The sequence below is a fragment of the Myotis nattereri genome (assembly GCF_964212035.1).
Source record: "Myotis nattereri genome assembly, chromosome: 3".
Taxonomy (NCBI): Eukaryota; Metazoa; Chordata; class Mammalia; order Chiroptera; family Vespertilionidae; genus Myotis; species Myotis nattereri.
The window spans coordinates 59,468,982-59,487,844 of record NC_138077.1 but is presented as its reverse complement, the minus strand read 5'-3'; the positions used below and the strand labels follow the sequence as shown (position 1 = coordinate 59,487,844).

At 42.2% G+C, this 18,863-nt stretch overlaps 1 long non-coding RNA gene across 1 annotated transcript in view; it reads right to left on the bottom strand.

Annotated features, from left to right (window-relative positions):
• Positions 1-10,439: 10,439 nt before the first annotated feature.
• LOC308516100 overlaps positions 10,440-18,863 on the bottom strand; it is a 52,516-nt gene continuing 44,092 nt past the window's right edge. The window contains exon 3 of the long non-coding RNA XR_013995703.1: positions 10,440-11,250. This is a non-coding gene — a long non-coding RNA (uncharacterized lncRNA). The remainder of the gene's footprint in view (positions 11,251-18,863) is intronic.

The window sequence follows — 18,863 nt, the reverse complement described above, 5'->3', positions numbered from 1 at the left end:
CACCAATCAGAAAGGACATATGCACCCCTATGTTCATAGCAGCACAATTCACCATAGCTAAGATCTGGAAACAGCCCATGTGCCCATCAGTAGACGAGTGGATAAAAAAGCTGCGGTGCATTTATACCATGGAATACTATGTAGCCTTAGATAGAATTTTAGAAAAAGTTTTGAGATATTTTTTCCAGTTGGAGATAGAGGTTTGTACAAACCCCGTAATCAGTATGAAGAAAGGAGATGTGGCTAACACACAAGGAAAACTATGTCTGATTGTAGAAAAGAAATGGCGATTGGAAAAGAAGGTGAACTGATGGGAGTTCCTGAGGGCCAGACTAATGATAGCAATGGCTAACATTTATCAAGCCTCTGTTACATGCCGGGCTCTCTGATAGGTATCATAGTGCTCTGTCATATAATACTATCATAACAATCCTATGAGAAAGGGTTATGAGTCCTTTTTTAGATGATGCAATAAAAGGGTTAAAAGGTTCACCAAAGTCACACAGCTAATAAGTGACACATCTGTCTGAATCTGCATTTCATGCTCTTTTCCCTTTTCATAATTTGAATAACAAGTAGTTCAGATTGACTATACTAGGAAGTTGGGAGTCTTTACAGGTTTTATTTTTCAATTGAATTGTATTTGTGTTGGAGTAATATGTGCAAATAGTTTTGAAAGTCAAATATAAGACGAAATTTAGCAGTTCCCTGCCCACTCCTCCCTCCCCAGCTCCAGGTTGTTCCTGGGAGGCAACCATGCCCATTTCTTTTAGTGTTTTTTTTTTTTTTTAATTCTATTCCATTTTCTGTACTTCAAAATGATATGCTTGACTATTGATTTTACATTTTAAACATTATCTATTGGTATCTTGTTTTCATAGATGAGGATTTATCTTTTAAATATCTCCATCTCCTCTTCTTCTCTCCACTCCATTCTCTCAACAATTATATAATTGGGGAAGGTAAATTAATATTAATGTTTACATTATGATGATGATATAAATACTGTTTACTGCCTAGCTAGGTAACGTACCCTGATTATGTTTCCTTCGTATATAACCTTTTGCTTTTGGGGGAAGAGATTGTCTTGGTGTCTGTTTGTTTTTAAATGACTTGGTTTTCTATACACCTTATTGACCATTCATTCTAAATGCACCAAAGATTTTTGAGAACATCTTACAATACTATTTCCATATGGTCTTACCTATCAATTATGTTTTTGTTGTCCTGGAGAACCTCTCTCCGCCCTTTTCTTTTTCTTTCTTTCTTTCTTTCTTCCTTTCTTTCTTTCTTTCTTTTCTTTCTTTTTTTTTTTTTAAGACAAGAAGGGAACGTTTATTGTGTTGAGCAGACCTCATTTTCATTACAGTAGCAGGAAATTCATTCACAGTTCACTTCAGGTGCAGAGGGCACTGCAGACATTTAGAGCCCCAATGATTGTCCCCAAGCAAGGGCAGCACCTGGACCTATGTTACATTTAATGTTGAATTACAGTAAAATAGAACAGTTGTTATAAAGAAGGATTTTTTTTTTAGATAAATAGTGTGTGGTTGGTTTTTTTTTTTTTTTATTATTCTAACATTTTTCTTCTTTTTCCCATGTTTAGTTTGTTGTTACCAAGGATAACTGGCTGGAAAACATGGTATTTGATCATGTTTTTTTCAAATTGTTGACCTTACGTTAATATGTATCAGTTGCTCTACGGTCATCTTGCACTGTTCTTCTGTGTTGCAGTTCATGTTTCCTGAATTCTGTATATTCTTATTTCTCAGTTTACTTTATTGCTTTTAGTGGAGCACATCCCCCAGAAGCAAACTAAAAAAAAGAGTACATGGAAGGTCCAATTTTGAGTACTTGGATGCCTATAAATATTGTTAGATTATTCTTATAATTGATTGATAATCTGACTTAGTTAAAATTTCCCTTAGACTTTAAAAAAAATTATCTTTATTGTTGAAAGTACCACAGATGCCCCTCTTTTCCTCCTTTAGACTTTTGAAGGTATTTCTCCAATATCTTACAGTTTCCAGAGTTGATACTGAAAAGGTCAATCATTTCAATCCTTTGTTCATGATTCATTCCCCGCCTGGAATTATCTCATATATCTTATGCTGTTATTTTCTCAGTCTATTTTTTTAAATCATTTACCTTATATTATCCATATCTTTGCCATTTATCCTATATTTGAGAGCTTTCCATTTCTTTGTCTTCCAAGCCTTCTATTGCATTTTAATTTTTATCATATTTTTTATTTACAAAAAGTTCTCTCTTAGCCTCCAATTGTTCTCCCCTCCCAATTTTTGCTTCATAGATGCAATAACTTCTCTCCCCCGCTCCAAGACATTAAGTTATGTATATTCTGTTTGAAGAAATGTTTTCTTCTCCTTTCATTTTCACTGTTTTTTCTGTGTTCCACCCACCCACCCACCCACCCAAGTTATTTTGGTCTATTTTTCATATTAAAGACTTTCTTCAAATGTCTGGTCACCCTTGTCTGACCTTTCATATGAAAGAATGAGGACTATAAAACTGGAGGCTCTGTGTGTGGGAGCAGTGTAGGGTGACAGAGCGGCCACATCACTTTTTCACTGAGGACCTGAAAATGCCAGTATTAGATAGTTGTATTTTCTCTAGAGTCATTCTGTTTCTCCAGAGAAAAATCCCCAGTTTTTTGTTTGAGGCCAATACTCTAGTCTTTGTGAGGAGAGCTAATAGGAGGAAGCAGAGCGGAGGGGAAACAGTCTTACTCAATGTGCAGACTTTCATTTGTTTTGTTAATATATTTTTGTTGATTTCAGAGAGGGAGAGAGAGAGAAAAACATCAATGATGAGAGAGAATCATTGATCAGCTGCCTCCTGCACACTACCCACTAGGGATTGAGCCCACAACCCAGGGATGTGCCCTAACTAGGAATTAAACCATGACCTTCTGGTTCATAGGTTGTACTCAATCACTGAGCCACACCACCCAGGCCAGACTTCATTTATTTCCCCTATTTTTAGCTCCAACTCTCACTCCTCCTCTAGTGACTCTAGCATTCCCAAATTCAGAGTCTCCCTAGTCCATTTTTCCAAGAAATAATATGTAGTGCCGGGAGCTGGTCCATGCTTGCTGTTTCAAGGGACCTGGCATATATGGCATACTGTTCTTAATATGTTTGCTCACCTTCTAGGCACTATGTGTTTTAACCAAGGTCTCTGAGAAAGTTTGTTTCCCCAGGTAGGGATTTTCCCCTGAAGTTAGGGAGGGAATAAAACCTCTTAACTAAGTGCCAGGTGGGTAATTAATCACTTTAACTACAAACAATCATGCTTAAGCTACATAATCTTTACTCCCTGGAATGGAGATAAGAAACGCCCTAACCTTTGAAATAGAGATTGATAGGATTGGAATCAACTGGTATAAATACAGATGTAAGAAGACAGAACGAAGAGAGACAGAAATTGGCACAGAACCTACACAGAACATTCTTTAGAGACAGAAGAACTTCGCTGGAGAGAACATGGCAAAAGATCCTGGACAGAAACTGGCCTCAGAACCTAGAGACAGAACCTAGCGAGAGAACATAGCAAAAGGTCCTGGACTGAACCTGACTACAGAAATTGGCAAGAGAACCTGACTAGAACCTGGTGACTGAACCTGGCTGGAGAACCTGGACAGAACCTGACTGAAGAACCTAGCGAGGGAACATGGCTACAGAACCTGGCTGGAGAACCTGGAGAACCTAGCAAGAGAACATGGACACAGAACCTGGCTGGAGATCCTAAGCAGAACCTCTCTGGAGATCCAGACCAGAACTTGGCTGGAGATCCTGGCTGGAGATCCTGGCTAGGCTGCTGATCAACTGAACGCTGTCTCTGTGTCATTCCTTCTTCGCCGACTCCGTCCACACCTTTGGGGACCCCTGGACCCGCTGGGGTTGGACCCCGGCAATATAGTCTCATGCAAGAATAGATAATGGAAGGAACCTACAAGTTATAGCATTTGGCATATTGACTTCTTTTTACTTTTCTTTTTCTTTCTTTTTTCTTTGGGAGGAGGGGTGCATATTGATTTCAACCAGTTTTCTGTTAGCTTTGTTCTTGCATCTGTCTCCAGGGGCTCCTGTCCTTCCATATCCTGAGCTTTTCAGAAATTCTAAGGAAGAAATCACTTAACTTCTCATTGGAATCCCACTTTATAAGTATTTTTGTTGCTTCCTCCTTTCTGCTAAGACAACTATTATTCCTTCATCCATTAAGTTTTTTGTCTAATTCTCTTTGACCTAATGAATAAAAACAAAATTACTTTACTTTCAGTTTAGTGGGCTGCTGAAATATAAAAGATATTTGTATGCCTAATCTGCCATGTTTTTTTAAAAAATATGTATTTTATTGATTTCTTTTTACAGAGAGGAAGGGAAAGGGATAGAGAGTTAGAAACATCGATGAGAAAGAAACATCAATCAGCTGCCTCCTGCACACCTCCTACTGGGGATGTGCCCGCAACCAAGGTACATGCCCTTGACTGGAATCGAACCCAGGACCCTTCAGTCCGCAGGTCGATGCTCTATCCACTGAGCCAAACCAGTTAGGGCCTAATCTGCCATGTTTAACATTGCCACGGGTTGGTTCATTTTGAGTTAATTTTTGCATGTGGTGTGAGATAGGGGTCCGCATGTGGATGTCTAGTTGTCCCAACCACCATGGATATTAAACCTTGAGAATAGCATGATTAATTTTTTTAAAAGTTAAGAAAATAGTATTGATCATTTCCCGGCCTTTGAGGTAAGATCAATGAAGAAAATAGCTATTGACATCTATTCTGTATGTGTTTTATATTACGTATTATGAGACATAGGCCCACTATCCTCTTTCTGGTTATTAGTTTCTGATTCTTATGCACTGGATCACTTGCCTTTAAATTTTACTTATTCATTGCTGGTATTAGAATGTTGAACAGGACAATGGTCATGCTCAGAGTACTTAAAACATGCCACTTAAGAATTCTTTTGTGGTTGACGTGCATCCATTAAAAAGTTCATTTTGAGTAGACTTGTTTAAGTGCCATGACTCCAGGAAAAATGGAATGGGTATTTGCTATTTGTCAGGCATTGAAGTAAGTTCCAGAGAAACAGAGAAATGTAAAATATGTTCTTTTCTGGCCTTGAGCTCACAGTCCAGTGGGAGAAAGTGACACATTCTAAAGAAACTTCCACACACTCCTCAAACCATCATCCTATCTCACACCAAAGCATCTTGTCCATGACATTCTAAGAGACTTACTAAAATTATAATTTGTCTTTATGTCCCTTTTATTTAGCAAAACATCTACTCCAAATGAAGGAAACTGATTTTCTTTTTTGGATCATATATTGGCTCCTGATGGTCACTTCTTTATCTGTGTGCTTCACACCATCATAAAGAAATCTGTTTGTAATTTTATACTTCTTTGTCCATAGTTCCTAGTCATACAGGGAGTTACTCTCTCTTTTACCTTGCCACTGTTGTTAACTGGACAAATATTGTCTATTCCCAATCTTCAGGCTCCTTTACTATTTTCTAAGATTATTAAACATTAATCTGTAATAGTTATGTGAAGTGAACTTTTCTTGCCAATTTAGTCAGGAAAAATTTTCAACCTTACATATGACTCTTTACATAATAGTCTTATTTTCTATCTTAGTAAATGCAATCATATGATAGTGGGCCAAGTAGGACAGGTAGATATAGTCCAAAATCAAAGGCTATAATGAAGAAGTTATATTATGTAAGGTAGGAAAAATAATTTCAAAAAAAGATAATAAATGATGGTGACTTTCAGTAATTTAATGGAGTGGGAAAATAAATACAAATGAGCATAAATTTTAAAAATGATCATCTCACAATGATCTGATTTTTAAAGTGCAGCATATCTTTTCAGTCCTACACATACTAGTAAAGATACCAGAAACTTACTTGATAGTCAAATCTTCTTTTCCTAAAATGAATACACTTTGGTCTGAAGGCAGGGTGAAAATTCATGACTCCTACTTTCCCTCTCAAATTCCAGCCTTACCGTGGCTATATGGACTCTGGAGGTCTGTTTATAGTCTATTTCCTAAGAACTGGTCTTCTCAACCCCTCTCAGAGCAAATTTTTTTTTCTGGCTCAAAACTCCCAGATTTTTTGAGTTCTCTCCATTTAACCTGGATTTTTCATCTGGAGATGTGCCTTATCCACAGGCATGGCAAAGGTGATTGACATGTGTTTCCCTTCTGAGTTCAAGTTATTCATTCTCACAACTCTGAGTAATTTGGAGACATGGAATTAACAGAAAATAGAATGTCTCTTCAGAGTTTGAGGATTTTGTAGCATGAGTGAATCTTTCTGTCCATCACTTATTATTGAAAATGACGTGCCCCAGCAGATGTTTGTAAGATTGCATCAATTCATATGGACATAAGGATATGCTTTAAAGTTACTCTTTAAAAAAATTTAAATCCATGATGTCTAATTTTTTTTTCTTGTACTCTGTCTCCTTTTAAAAATATAGAACCATGGGAATCATTCTCAGGTGAACCCAGCCCCAGCAGTTGGGATTGTATTTACAGAGATTTTATTATATGAAAATTCATGAAGTATAATTTTTTTTTAAAAAAGAAAGTGATTATAATCAAAACTTTTCCAATGCTCCCAACGCATGATTAGAAGTGAAATATTTTAAGTCTTTCCCCTGGTTTTCATATGCAGACAAAGAATTGTGTAAGTGGGATTTTGTTTATCCTTTCCATTACAATTTCACTGTTTATGCTGAACCATGATGAGAGGAGCATTATATGAGACATCATTATGAATTGTTGTTGACAGGAAGAAGAACAGCCAGAATAAGTGATAAAAAGAGAACGAGGAAAGGGTCTGGTGGGGACAGAATGCAGTGATACAGATGCTACCTCAGCATGAGAACAGAGACCTGTTACGCCCGTGGGGGGAACACATGGTCCGCTTCCATTCTTGCAGGGCCCCCATTTCCACTGAGTTCTCTGCTGACTCTAGTTCTCAGTCCAGAAGGAACTGGCACAATCTTTACTACCCGGAGGGATCAGAAATAAAGACCAAGACTCCCATGGTGCCTTTGAACAAGTAAGTTTAGAAAGCCACAAAAGGGTGGACAGATGGCTAATAGCAGCAGGAGGTGGGTATGCCTTCTATAGTGTGGCCCCACAGGAATGCCATCTATGCACACCAGGAAGAAGAGCCAGACCTCTGCCAGGAAAAACGAAATCTCAGTGCCGGGGTAGGGACTGGTCAGGGACACTGGCTCTGCATGTGCACACCGTTCAGAGGACTACTTAGGAAGAACGGCACACGGAAGCAGCCATTCCCCTGCTGGGAACTGACTCTGGGCAATTTCCTCCCCTTGGCGTGGTGACCCCTCATGTTTTCGCATAAAACACACTAGCACCTGGACAAAGCTCTTTGGACATTCTCCCAAGTGCACTTTCTGGGACATGCCAGGCTCATGGCAGTCACTCGGGATCACAGCATGAAAAAGCCAGAAGGGGCCTGAGAGGTCACCCAGTTAGCCGGGTATGCCCCACAGACACTGAGTGAATCATGCGTTTTCATCTAGTTTGGCATCTGCCTGTGAATTTACATGATGTCACTTCGGTGCTGACAAACGAGCATCCTGGCTACAGCCAACACTTGTGTGGGCTGCCTCATCCCCAGGCGCTAGCTGGTTAATGTGATGAGGAATCAGCTCTTTCTGACTCAATGGACTGCAGCGTCAGCTCTCTTGTCTGATCTGGCTTAGTTTTCCTGCACTGTCAACGTGATTGCTGGGGCTCTGATTTTCTCCCTTCCCCACTCTGCCTCTGACTTTCTGGTGGGCTAGCTTCTTGGCTCCCTCTTCTCTCTGCTGCTCAGCTTCCCTTGCATTCTGCCTTCTCACAATCTCTACCCTCAAATCGGGGAGAGAGAAGGAGAGCAGGCCTCGTGTCTCAGGATGAGGGCTGATTATCCTTCTGCTCCCAACCTGAAGTTCTTCCCTTGCCTTCTGGGGTCAGGATCTCTCCGTTCCCCTCATTCCTTCGCTCACGGCACATGGGGAGGATTAGGCAGTGGAGAGGCCTGCACTGATTCTGATTTCAGCCTATGTGTCAGGGCCTCACACCAGGCTAGACAGGAAGAGGGAACTGCAAAGATTTAGTTCCAAAGAATACCCTCAAGGCGGGTGAAGACACAGGAGTCTTCATCCTTAAAACCGAGGAGACCTCCTAGTTACAGAAGTAATGAACCAGTGATGGCATAGGCCTCACACCTTTCTCTTAAAGCCACTTGGCCAAAACCCATCTCCTGGAAGCGTGAGCCTGAGAGAAAGATACAAGCATGTCAGGGAAAGGATCCTTGAGAAAGACCACACGACTGAAATAAACCTAAACAGGAAGAGACAGATTTTACTTTGGGGATGAATAACAGCAAACTTTGGGGATGTCTGTCCATTCTACCTCTGAATCCACAGGTACTCCAACTCTTGTCAGAGAAGATTAGAATTCAGATAATTAAACATCGATATTAAGTGGAGATCCCCATAAACTCTGAATCAGTGCTTTTTAACCTTAGCTTCACATTGGAATCATCTGGGTGAGAGGGCCCTTTAAAAAATGCCATATACCTGGATCCTACTCTCAGAAATTTTGATTTAATTGTTCTGGGTGCTGCCTGGGCATTAGCATCTTTAAAATCTGCCTAGTTAAATCGAATGTAACAGTCAAGGCTGAGAACCAATGTTCTGAAAAGAAATACGTGTAACAGGGAAACTTTTCAGAAATGAAGTTTCTCTTTCTTTTCTGTAGAAAGAGAGATGCCATAAAGCACCCTGGAACCACGAAGGACTCTGCTTCAGAAGGGCAATTAGCGTGGACTGTGAGGGTGGTTTCTTTCAGACAGGCAGGTGTAGAGGAGCCTCTGGAGTCTGAACTCAGCAGTTACTGTGGACAGAAAAAAGGATGATTAGATGCTTTGGGTTTTGAAAGTTCAAAAGGAAAATCTATTGAATCCTTTGTGCAGATCCTCAGAGAGAGAAAAAGGATAGTAGTTCAGGGTCAGCTGATGTGCTGGCAGGTGTCTGCATGTGACTCTCACCTTTGCTTTTGCTGCTCTGTGCTTGGAACTGCCTTCTCCCTCTTATCAAGTTCCCAGATCAAATTTCAACTCTCCTCCCTGCAGTTTTCCATGACACATGGAGTAAAATGAACCTATCTTGCATTCCTAGAGCACTGCCTGTGTATTTCCATTCCCACACTTGTCACATTGTATTGTCTGTTTACCTGCCTGTCTTCTTTCCCAGCTAGACTGTGAACTTCCTAAAATCAGGGACTTCACTTTTCATCTTTATGTAATAAATGGGGAGAGTGCCTGACATATGGTAAGTGCATTACACATACCTATGGAGCTAATCAGAAACAATAGATATGGTACTTAGACTAGTTCACAATCCTGCTTAACTTGTAATTGAAATAGATATACAAGTAATGAATGGTAGAAAGCATTAATGTGGGATCATATCCATCTTTAAAGTTCTGTGAAATTTGTTTAAACACACAGGATCAATACGAACATTAAATACATAATGCCAACATTTCTCAGCAGGTTACCAGTCGGGTGCAGGCATCTTGTGCATGGGGTAGAAGGTGGCGGGAGGCAGGGCTGGGAAGACTGCTGGAGCTCGAGAAGCTGCGTGTGCTGTGGGTGGCATTTGGACTTCTCACTATGGTATTTTGGAGCTCAAGGAGTCCTCTCAGCAGGAAATGACAAAATCATATTAGTCATGTAGAAAAGGATCAATTGGTTAAAAAAGAAGCCTAGAAGTTGATGGCAATGGGAGCTGGCTAAAGTTGATGCTGGAATCCTAGATTAAAAACTGAGAATTGCTGTTGCTGCTGTTTGCTGATTGGGCTCTTCTGCTTTGATTTGTAGGACATCTGTATCCTTATAATAAACCCCGAGTCCCCCTTTACTTGAGTTATTTTAAGTACATTTCTCTTCCCTACAACCAGATGTGCCCTAGTACAAAAACTAAAATGAATTCTGCTTTAGAGACTAAATCCATGGATAACCACTGATATAACTCCAAATGTGTATAATCCCACATACCCTTTTGTTCTTGAAAGCAGATGACAAAGTTTGTATCACATAGAGGGGGCAGAATAGAGAAAGAAAAACCAAAGTGCCTGGCCGGTTTTCTCAGTGGTTAGAGCATCACCCCCAGACCGAAGGGTCACAGGTTTGATTCCTGGTCAAGGGCACATATCTCAGTTGCAGGTTTGATCCCCGGGCCCAGTCTGGCCTCAAGGGAGGCAATCAGTCGATGTGTCTCTCTCACATCAATGTTTCTCTCTCTCCACTCCTCCCTCCCTTCCTCTCTCTCTCTAAAGATCAATGGAAAAAATATTCTCAGGTAAGGATTTTTTTTTTTTAAGTGGTAAAGTAGCTGCTTCCATAATTTACTTAAACTTTCTCTCAAATCTTCTCAAATTAATATTTTCTTTCATATACAAGGGAGTATACATGTATACATATGTATAAATATATGCATATGCCAAACATACCAGAATAATGGATAGAGTGTTACTTAGGAAAAATAGAAGGCAGAGGACATGAAATTTCAGCATGAAGTTCCATGTCACACATAGAGAGCAAACAACTTAAAATCTTATTCCGGTAATACTAAAATGTACACATGAACCATAAACATTGTCTAATTTTTTTCAAGAAATACTAAATAGATGCCTAACTTTTTCATTTTCTTCAGCAATTTTAATTGTTATAAATAACCAAAGGCCTTCTCTAAACCCATGTAGTATTTTAATCAAGGGAAATAGCTTCTTGAATTATATTCCAATTCCCAAATGTGAGTGTTTAACGCAGTCTTAATCTTCTGAAAGTACTTGGTGGGGTGTGAGTCATTTTCCTCTTCTCTCCGACTCAGCTTTGCCACATGAGCATCACTTTTTATGGGCACAGCCACAGGTTCAGGCTAATAGCTCAGCTTCCTTCCCCTTAGAAGAGGGTTTGGGGAGGCTTTCTGAAACATTTCTAGGCAGGGTTCTGCATCGAAAATTAGGGTCTGAACATGGGATTCTAAACCGATGAGGTGTGGCCCTCTGAGGGAGAGGTCTGCGTGCTTTCCCCTCGCTGACAGCCTTTCCCCCAGGATGGACGTCAACTGACTCTCATGAGGAGGAGAGAAAAGCCAGGCGAGGGGGATCTGACCTTCCCTTTCAGCACCTGTGACAGAGGGAATAATTGGAAATCAAGAATTAACCTCTTCAAGTAATAATTTCCCATCTGAATAGACACATGACAATAGTACCTCCCTCATAGTACTGCTTTGAAGACTAGATGTGATAACAGATGTAAAATGATTTGTTCTAGCTCATGTGTGGCAAATGTTTTATGTTAGTAAGAGAAAACTCGCCAGCCTGGAGGAGAGACATGCAGTGAAGAGGCAGGGCCTGGGCAACAGCATGGAAGGGGATACAGGATAGATATAGGCTGCATCTCATAGCACCTTGTCCTCTACCTTCACCTGTCACGGAAGTAACTTGTGCTCTTCTGGCTGGGCAGCTGCACCAACATGTAATAAAAAGAGATTTGGAGACTCCTCAGAAAGCAGAGAACAGCTGTGTCTTTCTCTGCTGTTCAGCTTATTTTTGTTCCCTGTGAAGGCCACGCTAGCTACTGAGATTAAAACATCCTCCATCTCCCCACCCCCCCAAACAACTCTCTCTCCAATGAACTAAGAGCTTGAGTGGCAGCCCCAGTGACAGATTACCTGTCTGTCTGTCTCCTGTGTGCAGGTGCCTCTCCTCCCCAACCCCATCTCCATCCTAGTTCTGGCTTCCCCGGTCAGACTTCTCTGCATAGCAGCAGAGGGTGTGCTCAGCAGCTCTGCCCAATGACAGATGGACCTGCAGCAGCACCGACGAGAGGCCAGGCTGTGATTCAGACTTCAGAGCACATTTGGAGGGTATTGCTTCTCAGCTGATAGTAACAGCATTGGATTTTGTATTTTGTTAGGGATGGGCACTCTGTGGTCACTTTTCAGATTAATTGGTTCTTTGTCTACATAACTCTTTTCCCAACTATCCTGTATATTTACCCCTCTCTCCTCTCTCACCCATCTCCTTATTTGTTCTTGTGAATAATTGCAGATTTCAAAGTATTTGCACACAAAGTCCTCTCTCTAATCTGATGGACAATCAAGCTTAATTGTGAATCCCTTTGGGAGGATTCACATAGGTGAAGCCCCTTAGCCTACAAACCCAATGCCCGTCCAGGGGTAAATGAGGGTCCTCAGCTGCCCTATACATCCTATAGGCATTTCATTCATGTTCAGGGGACCCTTGGTATGGTTATGTGTGCAATCAGACTATTCTTTCCTGGGCCTGGGACCTTGAACCAGCAACATGTCTGATGCCTCTCCTTGTCCTATTGCATCCAGGTGATCTTACCTACATGCATATTGATTTTGTAAAGCACATAGACCTGTGGTTGATGGTGACCAACATATTTATAACGTAAGGACTAGACCAGAGCACTAGGGTTTGACAAAGGTGACCCAGAGATTGCTGTGAGTGTAGAGAGAGGCAAGCTGGAGCCTCTGAACCCTCCCACCCCAATTCAACAAGAGAAACTCTCTGCTTTTGAGTTGTGTATATTTGGTTCTGTGCTGGCTATTCTGTTTGCCTGTTTAAGTCCTTCCTGTGCCCTTCTGTGTCTTGCTCTTTGCCCCCAGGAAGCTGACTTCTGTGGACTGCATCTTTTGGGTTCTCTTGCCCTCTAGCTTTCCATTGGGCTCAGCCAATGACAGGAGTATCAGTAGATTGAGGGCAGAAGGAGAAAGAAGCAGAAGTACTTATTCCACTGACCCTTTCTAGGCTGTGGCTTGTTAATGGCTACATTCCGTTATCAAAGTCCACATCTCCTAGCTGATGGCCCCTCCTATAGCCACAGTTCTTGCCTGGCTCTGGGAACCACTCTGCCCACTCTGTTGACCCTCCAGGCCAAAGGATCCATGCCATCCCACTGTGGCTAGCCCTGTGGTGCTTTCCCTTCCTTTGCAGTTGTCCCTTTACCCTACCCAACTTTTGTGACTAGTCCCTTCATTAAACCCCCTTCACTCACACTTTTTGAGTTTCCCATCAGTGTTTGAATCTTCCATGCTAGGACTGTGGCTGATTTGGTCTTCTATTGTAAGATTTTGTTTAGTAAAAGAGTCTACTGCTAAATTGAGTTCGGAAAACCACAACACTTGATCAATCAGAAGCATTGTAAAAACAAATGCACATTCTTTGTGAGGGTGAATTACCTGATGGCTAAAGCAATACCATAAAAAAACCATCAACCTACATGATTTTTAGCATACATTTTAAAGTTTATATTGAGGGATACATTAAATTCAGTATTAAATTTAATTACTAAATAGAGGCGAATGACTCTGGAATCAGACAGACTTGAATCCAGACTCTGACACTTACCATCTGTGTGATATTAAGTAAGTTATTTAACTTCACTAAGTCTCCGTTTTCTCATCCGTAAAATGAAGTACAGTTGGCCAACAACATGGGTTTGAATTGCACGAGTCCTCTTCTACACAGATCATTTTCAATAATACTATAAATGTATTTTCCTTAATAACGTTTTCTTTTCTCTAGCATACTTTATTGTAAGAATATAGTATATAGTGTCATGAGCATCTCTGTTGCCAACCATGAGCGAGCTGTTGGTGTGCAGGTGACTTGGCATGGCTCTCCGACTATAGTTGTGTCGGTGTGTTGCAATGCCATCTCGTACCAACTGCCTACTGGAATCCCCAGTCGTAGGGGAAATACTCAATGCTCTCCAATACAGAGGATGGCTACATTTCCCTTCAGTTTAAGAAAGGAATTTGTTCGTATTTTTTTTAAAACTATAGTCCGGCCCTCCAATGGTCTGAGGGACAGTGAACTGGCCCCCTGTTTAAAACGTTTGAGAACCCCTGCATTAGCTCATTACCTAACGCCATAAAGTGGTTTAAATGGCATATACTGACTTGAAGAACAGAAGAAAAAATAACAAAACAAAACAAACAAACAAAAAACAATGTTCAGTGCTGTGGACTGCAGAATCCTCTCCCTTTCCTTTGTTTCTTTCTGCTTTTCCCATGAACCTATTTGTGCTCTGCCTCAAAATCAACACAGAAGACAAAATCAGATGCTGTAATATGCATTTCATAGTGCCATTTGAGTACAAACAGGTGTTTTTCAATCTTTACTATTTTTTAATCAATGCAGCTCAAACTTGCTCCCAATGTTCCAGGAGCCAGGCCAACGTGGCTGTGCAGACACACCTTTGCTAGGTGCTGTCAGGCTTCAGGGCTGGGGCAGGGAACAAGCCACGTGTTGCTGGAAATGAATCAGCTCTCCTCTCTACATAGCAGGAGTCTTTTCATTATAAAATGCAAAGCAGCCATTTTCCATTACCCCCATCCTCAGCCCTCCTCGCCCAGGGGTATAGGAAGGGGCTGGGAGGATATTTACTCTTGGCTCTTTGATTTCTCGTATTTAACGGAGCCCAGTGACAGCTGCTTCTTTGAGTGCAATGCCAGCTGGCTCAGGGCTAGCTGCACCTGGAAGGCAAGCGGCAGAGCTGACCAGGGGGGCTTTGACCAAGCCCGAGAGCACAGGTCACAGAAACCTCAGCAGGCGGGCTGCTCCTAAAAACTCTAGGCCCCTCCCAGCTCTGCACCGCAGCTCCCTTCTCTCCCCCTTCTTCACCCACAGGTGCAATCGGGGTGGTGTGCCCAAGGCTTGGTGTGCAGATGCCGGGGTTGCAGGTTCAAGACGCTCCGCCTCCTCCTGGCACTTTGAGCCATAAGCACCAGCAATGACCGTTCCACTTGGTCTTGGTCTTTGGTCACTGCTGAGATTTTCTGGATTCTCTAGGCCAGGGACAGCCAGGACCTTTGCCTCTGACCAACACCCTGCCTGAAAACAGCCCTCAGCTCCTCACCCAGACTGGCCAGGCACCCCAGTGGGGACCCCCACCCTGATCCAGGACACTCTTCAGGGCAAACCAGCCAGCCCCACCCATGCACCAGGCCTCTATTCTATATAGTAAAAGGGTAAGATGCCTCCCAGCACCAGGATCAGCGTGACAGGGGGCAGCACCCAAACCCCCTGATCACCCTGCGGCTCTGTGTGTGACAGGGGTGGGGCCACAACCTCCCTATCGGCCCTGCTCTGTTCCTGACAGGGGAAGGTGCCCCAACCCCCTGATCGACCCTGCTCTGTGCCTGATAGGGGGGAACTCCCCAACCCCCTGATCGCCCTGCGGCTCTGTGTGTGACAGGGTGCGGCGCCCCAACCCCCCGAACCCCACGGGCCCTGCTCTGTGTGTGACAGGGTAGAGCCATAACCTCCCCATTGGCCATGCCCTGAGTGTGACAGGGTGCAGCGCCCCAACCCCCTGATCGGCCCTGCTCTGTGGGTGATAGAGGGCGGCGCCCCAACCCCCTGATCCGCCCTGCTCTGTGTGTAACAGGGGGCAGGGCCCCAACTCCCCTATCTGCCCTACTCTGTGAGTGACAGGGGGGAGCTCCTCAACCCCCTGATGGGCCCTGCTCTGTGCGTGACAGGGGGCAGTGCCCCAACCCCCTGATTGGCCCTGCTCTGTGCGTGACAGGGGGTGGCGCCACAACCTCCCCATCAACCCTGCCTTGAGTGTGACAGGGGGTGGTGCCCCAACCCCCCAATCGGCCCTACCCTGAGCATGACTGAGGGTGGCATCGCAACCTCCCCATCCCCCCTGCTCTGTGCATGACAGGGGGCGGCGCCCCAACTCCTCAATCGGCCCTGCTCTGAGCCCGACCAGGGGCTGCACCTAGGGATTAGGCCTGCCCTCTGCCACCCGGGAGCAGGCCTAAGCCAACAGGTCGTTATCTCCCGAGGGGTCCCAGACTGCGAGAGGGCACAGGCCGGGCTGAGGGACCCCCCCCTCCCCCCCGAGTGCACAAATTTTTGTGCATCGGGCCTCTAGTATAATATATAAAAGGCTAAGTTGACTTGCGCATGTGTGATACATATAAAGCTCTTGCTGGCGCCAATCGCATGCGTGTGTTTCGATCTGTCATTGTCAATCATGAATTTGGTTGACACTTCTCTTATAGAGAAAGGGCAAATAGCAATATTAAAATATTAATTCTTCTAATTAATTCCCTTTCAATGTGCACAAATCTGTGCACCAGGACACTAGTTAAATTACAACAGTACAGCGATTTTTAAATTGTATTCAATAGATGTTTACATCAGCTTAAGAGATTGCTTATCATTAATGTCTGGCCTAAAGTTGAATTGTGTCTATTTAGCAATCTGACACAAAATGGGCACTCAGTAGGTATTAGTCCTGTGTTTAACTGTGTGTTGGATATAGCTTTTTTTTTTTTAAGAAAAAAATCAGTCTTTGTGAACATGCATCAGTGTGGGTGTATACTCAAGGCACATCTGTGCTTGAGAGCAGTGTTAAAAGCCTTCAACTATCTATTTGCAGCTTATTAGAGAGAAGACATTAATTGCTTCTTTAGTATTCCCTTCTCACTTCAAGTGTTCCCCCTCATTTCCTTCCCCCACCCAAGAGTGACACATTTAGTAGTCTAAGTTTTAACCATTTAAGTTGTTTCCCACATTGAATGCTTGATAAGACAGAAGCAAAGTCCAGCAAAACATTTCTTAGTCAATACAGATCCTGTTTGTACTGTCCCCCTCACTCTCTCCATTAAGGAACCTTGTGATTCCCATCCAAATTATTTTCTAAAGTAAACAGGAACCCTATTTACTTGCTTTCTTCTGATCAAAGGTGAGATTGGAAATCAACTTGATAATTCATCACTTTAGGTTTAAAGGCACAGTTCAAAAAGGTGGAACTAAGTCCAAGACAAAGAATCTGTGATGGAAAATACATGATACTGAGCAGAAGCATCTTGGAAGGAGAAACTAGAGGGAGGAGAGTGTTTATAGGGTACCTGTGAAAGGAATTGTTAAGGGTTCTTATCTGCTCTTGATGGCTATTACCTGTTTTCTGAAGACTCATGGAAATAAAGTATCCTACTAAGAGGTAGCAAATAGGTTCCATCTTATGAGCCAACGTTTGGTTATGGTAGTAAGTGACAGAAACAGGGTTTCTCAGAGTATGCCCCCCCCCCCCCCAACAACAACAACATTAGCGTTACCTAGGAATTTGTTAGAAATGCAAATTATTGGTCCTTCCCTTAGATCTACTACATCAGAAACTCTGAGATAATCTCTGTTTTTAAAAGGTCCTCCATACAGAAAATCAATGAAACCAAGAGCTGGTTCTTCGAAAGGATAAACAAGATTGACAAACCTCTAGCCAGACTCACCAAGAAGCAAAGAGAGAGGACCCAAATAAACAAAATCAGAAACGATAGAGGCGAAATAACAACAGACCCCACAGAAATACAAATGATTGTTAAAAAATACTATGGACAGCTCTACTCCAGCAAACTAGACAACCTGGAGGAAATGGACAAATTCCTAGAAAAATACAACATTCCAAAACTCAATCAGGAAGAATCTAAAAATCTCAACAGGCCAATAGCTATGGAAGAAATTGAAGCAGTCATCAAAAAGCTTCCAGCAAACAAAAGCCCAGGACCAGACGGCTTCACAGGGGAGTTTTACCAAACATTCAAGGAAGAACTAAAACCTATCCTCCTCAGACTACTACAAAAAATTCAAGAGAAAGGAACACTTCCAAGCTCATTCTATGAAGCCAGCATCACCCTAATACCAAAGCCAGGTAAAGACAACACAATGAAAGAGAATTACAGGCCAATATCCCTCATGAACATAGATGCCAAAATCCTCAACAAAATCTTAGCAAATCGGATTCAGCAGTACATCAGAAAGATCATACACCATGACCAAGTAGGATTTATCCCAGGGATGCAAGGATGGTACAATATCCGCAAATCAATAAACGTGATACATCACATAAACAAATTGAAAGAAAAAAACCACATGGTCATATCAATTGATGCAGAAAAAGCATTTGACAAAATTCAACACCCATTTTTGATAAAAACTCTCAGCAAGGTGGGAGTAGAAGGATCATACCTCAACAAAATAAAAGCCTTATATGACAGGCCCACAGCCAACATCATACTCAATGGACAAAAACTTACACCATTTCCCCTAAGAACAGGAACAAGACAGGGATGCCCCCTCTCACCACTCCTGTTCAACATAGTACTGGAAGTGTTAGCCATTGCAATTCGGCAAGAAGAAGAAATAAAAGGCATCCAAATTGGAAAAGAGGAAGTAAAACTGTCCTTATTTGCAGACGACATGATATTATACATACAAAACCCTAGAGACTCCATCAAAAAGCTACTAGACTTAATACATGAATTTGGCAATGTAGCAGGATACAAAATTAACCCCAAGAAATCTGAGGCATTTCTATACACCAATAGTGAACTTTCAGAAAGAGAGATTATAAAAACAATCCCATTTACCATCGCACCAAAAAAACTAAGCTACCTAGGAATAATCTTAACTAAAGAGGTAAAAGACCTCTACTCAGAAAACTACAGGACGTTGAAAAAAGATATAGAGGAAGACATAAACAGATGGAAGAACATACCGTGTTCATGGATTGGTAGAATCAACATCATTAAAATGTCCATACTACCCAAAGCAATCTATAAATTCAACGCACTTCCCATTAAAATACCAACGGCATACTTCAGAGATCTAGAACGAACTCTCCAAAAATTCATCTGGAATAAAAAAAGACCCCTAATAGCTGCAGCAATCCTGAAAAAGAACAAAGTAGGTGGG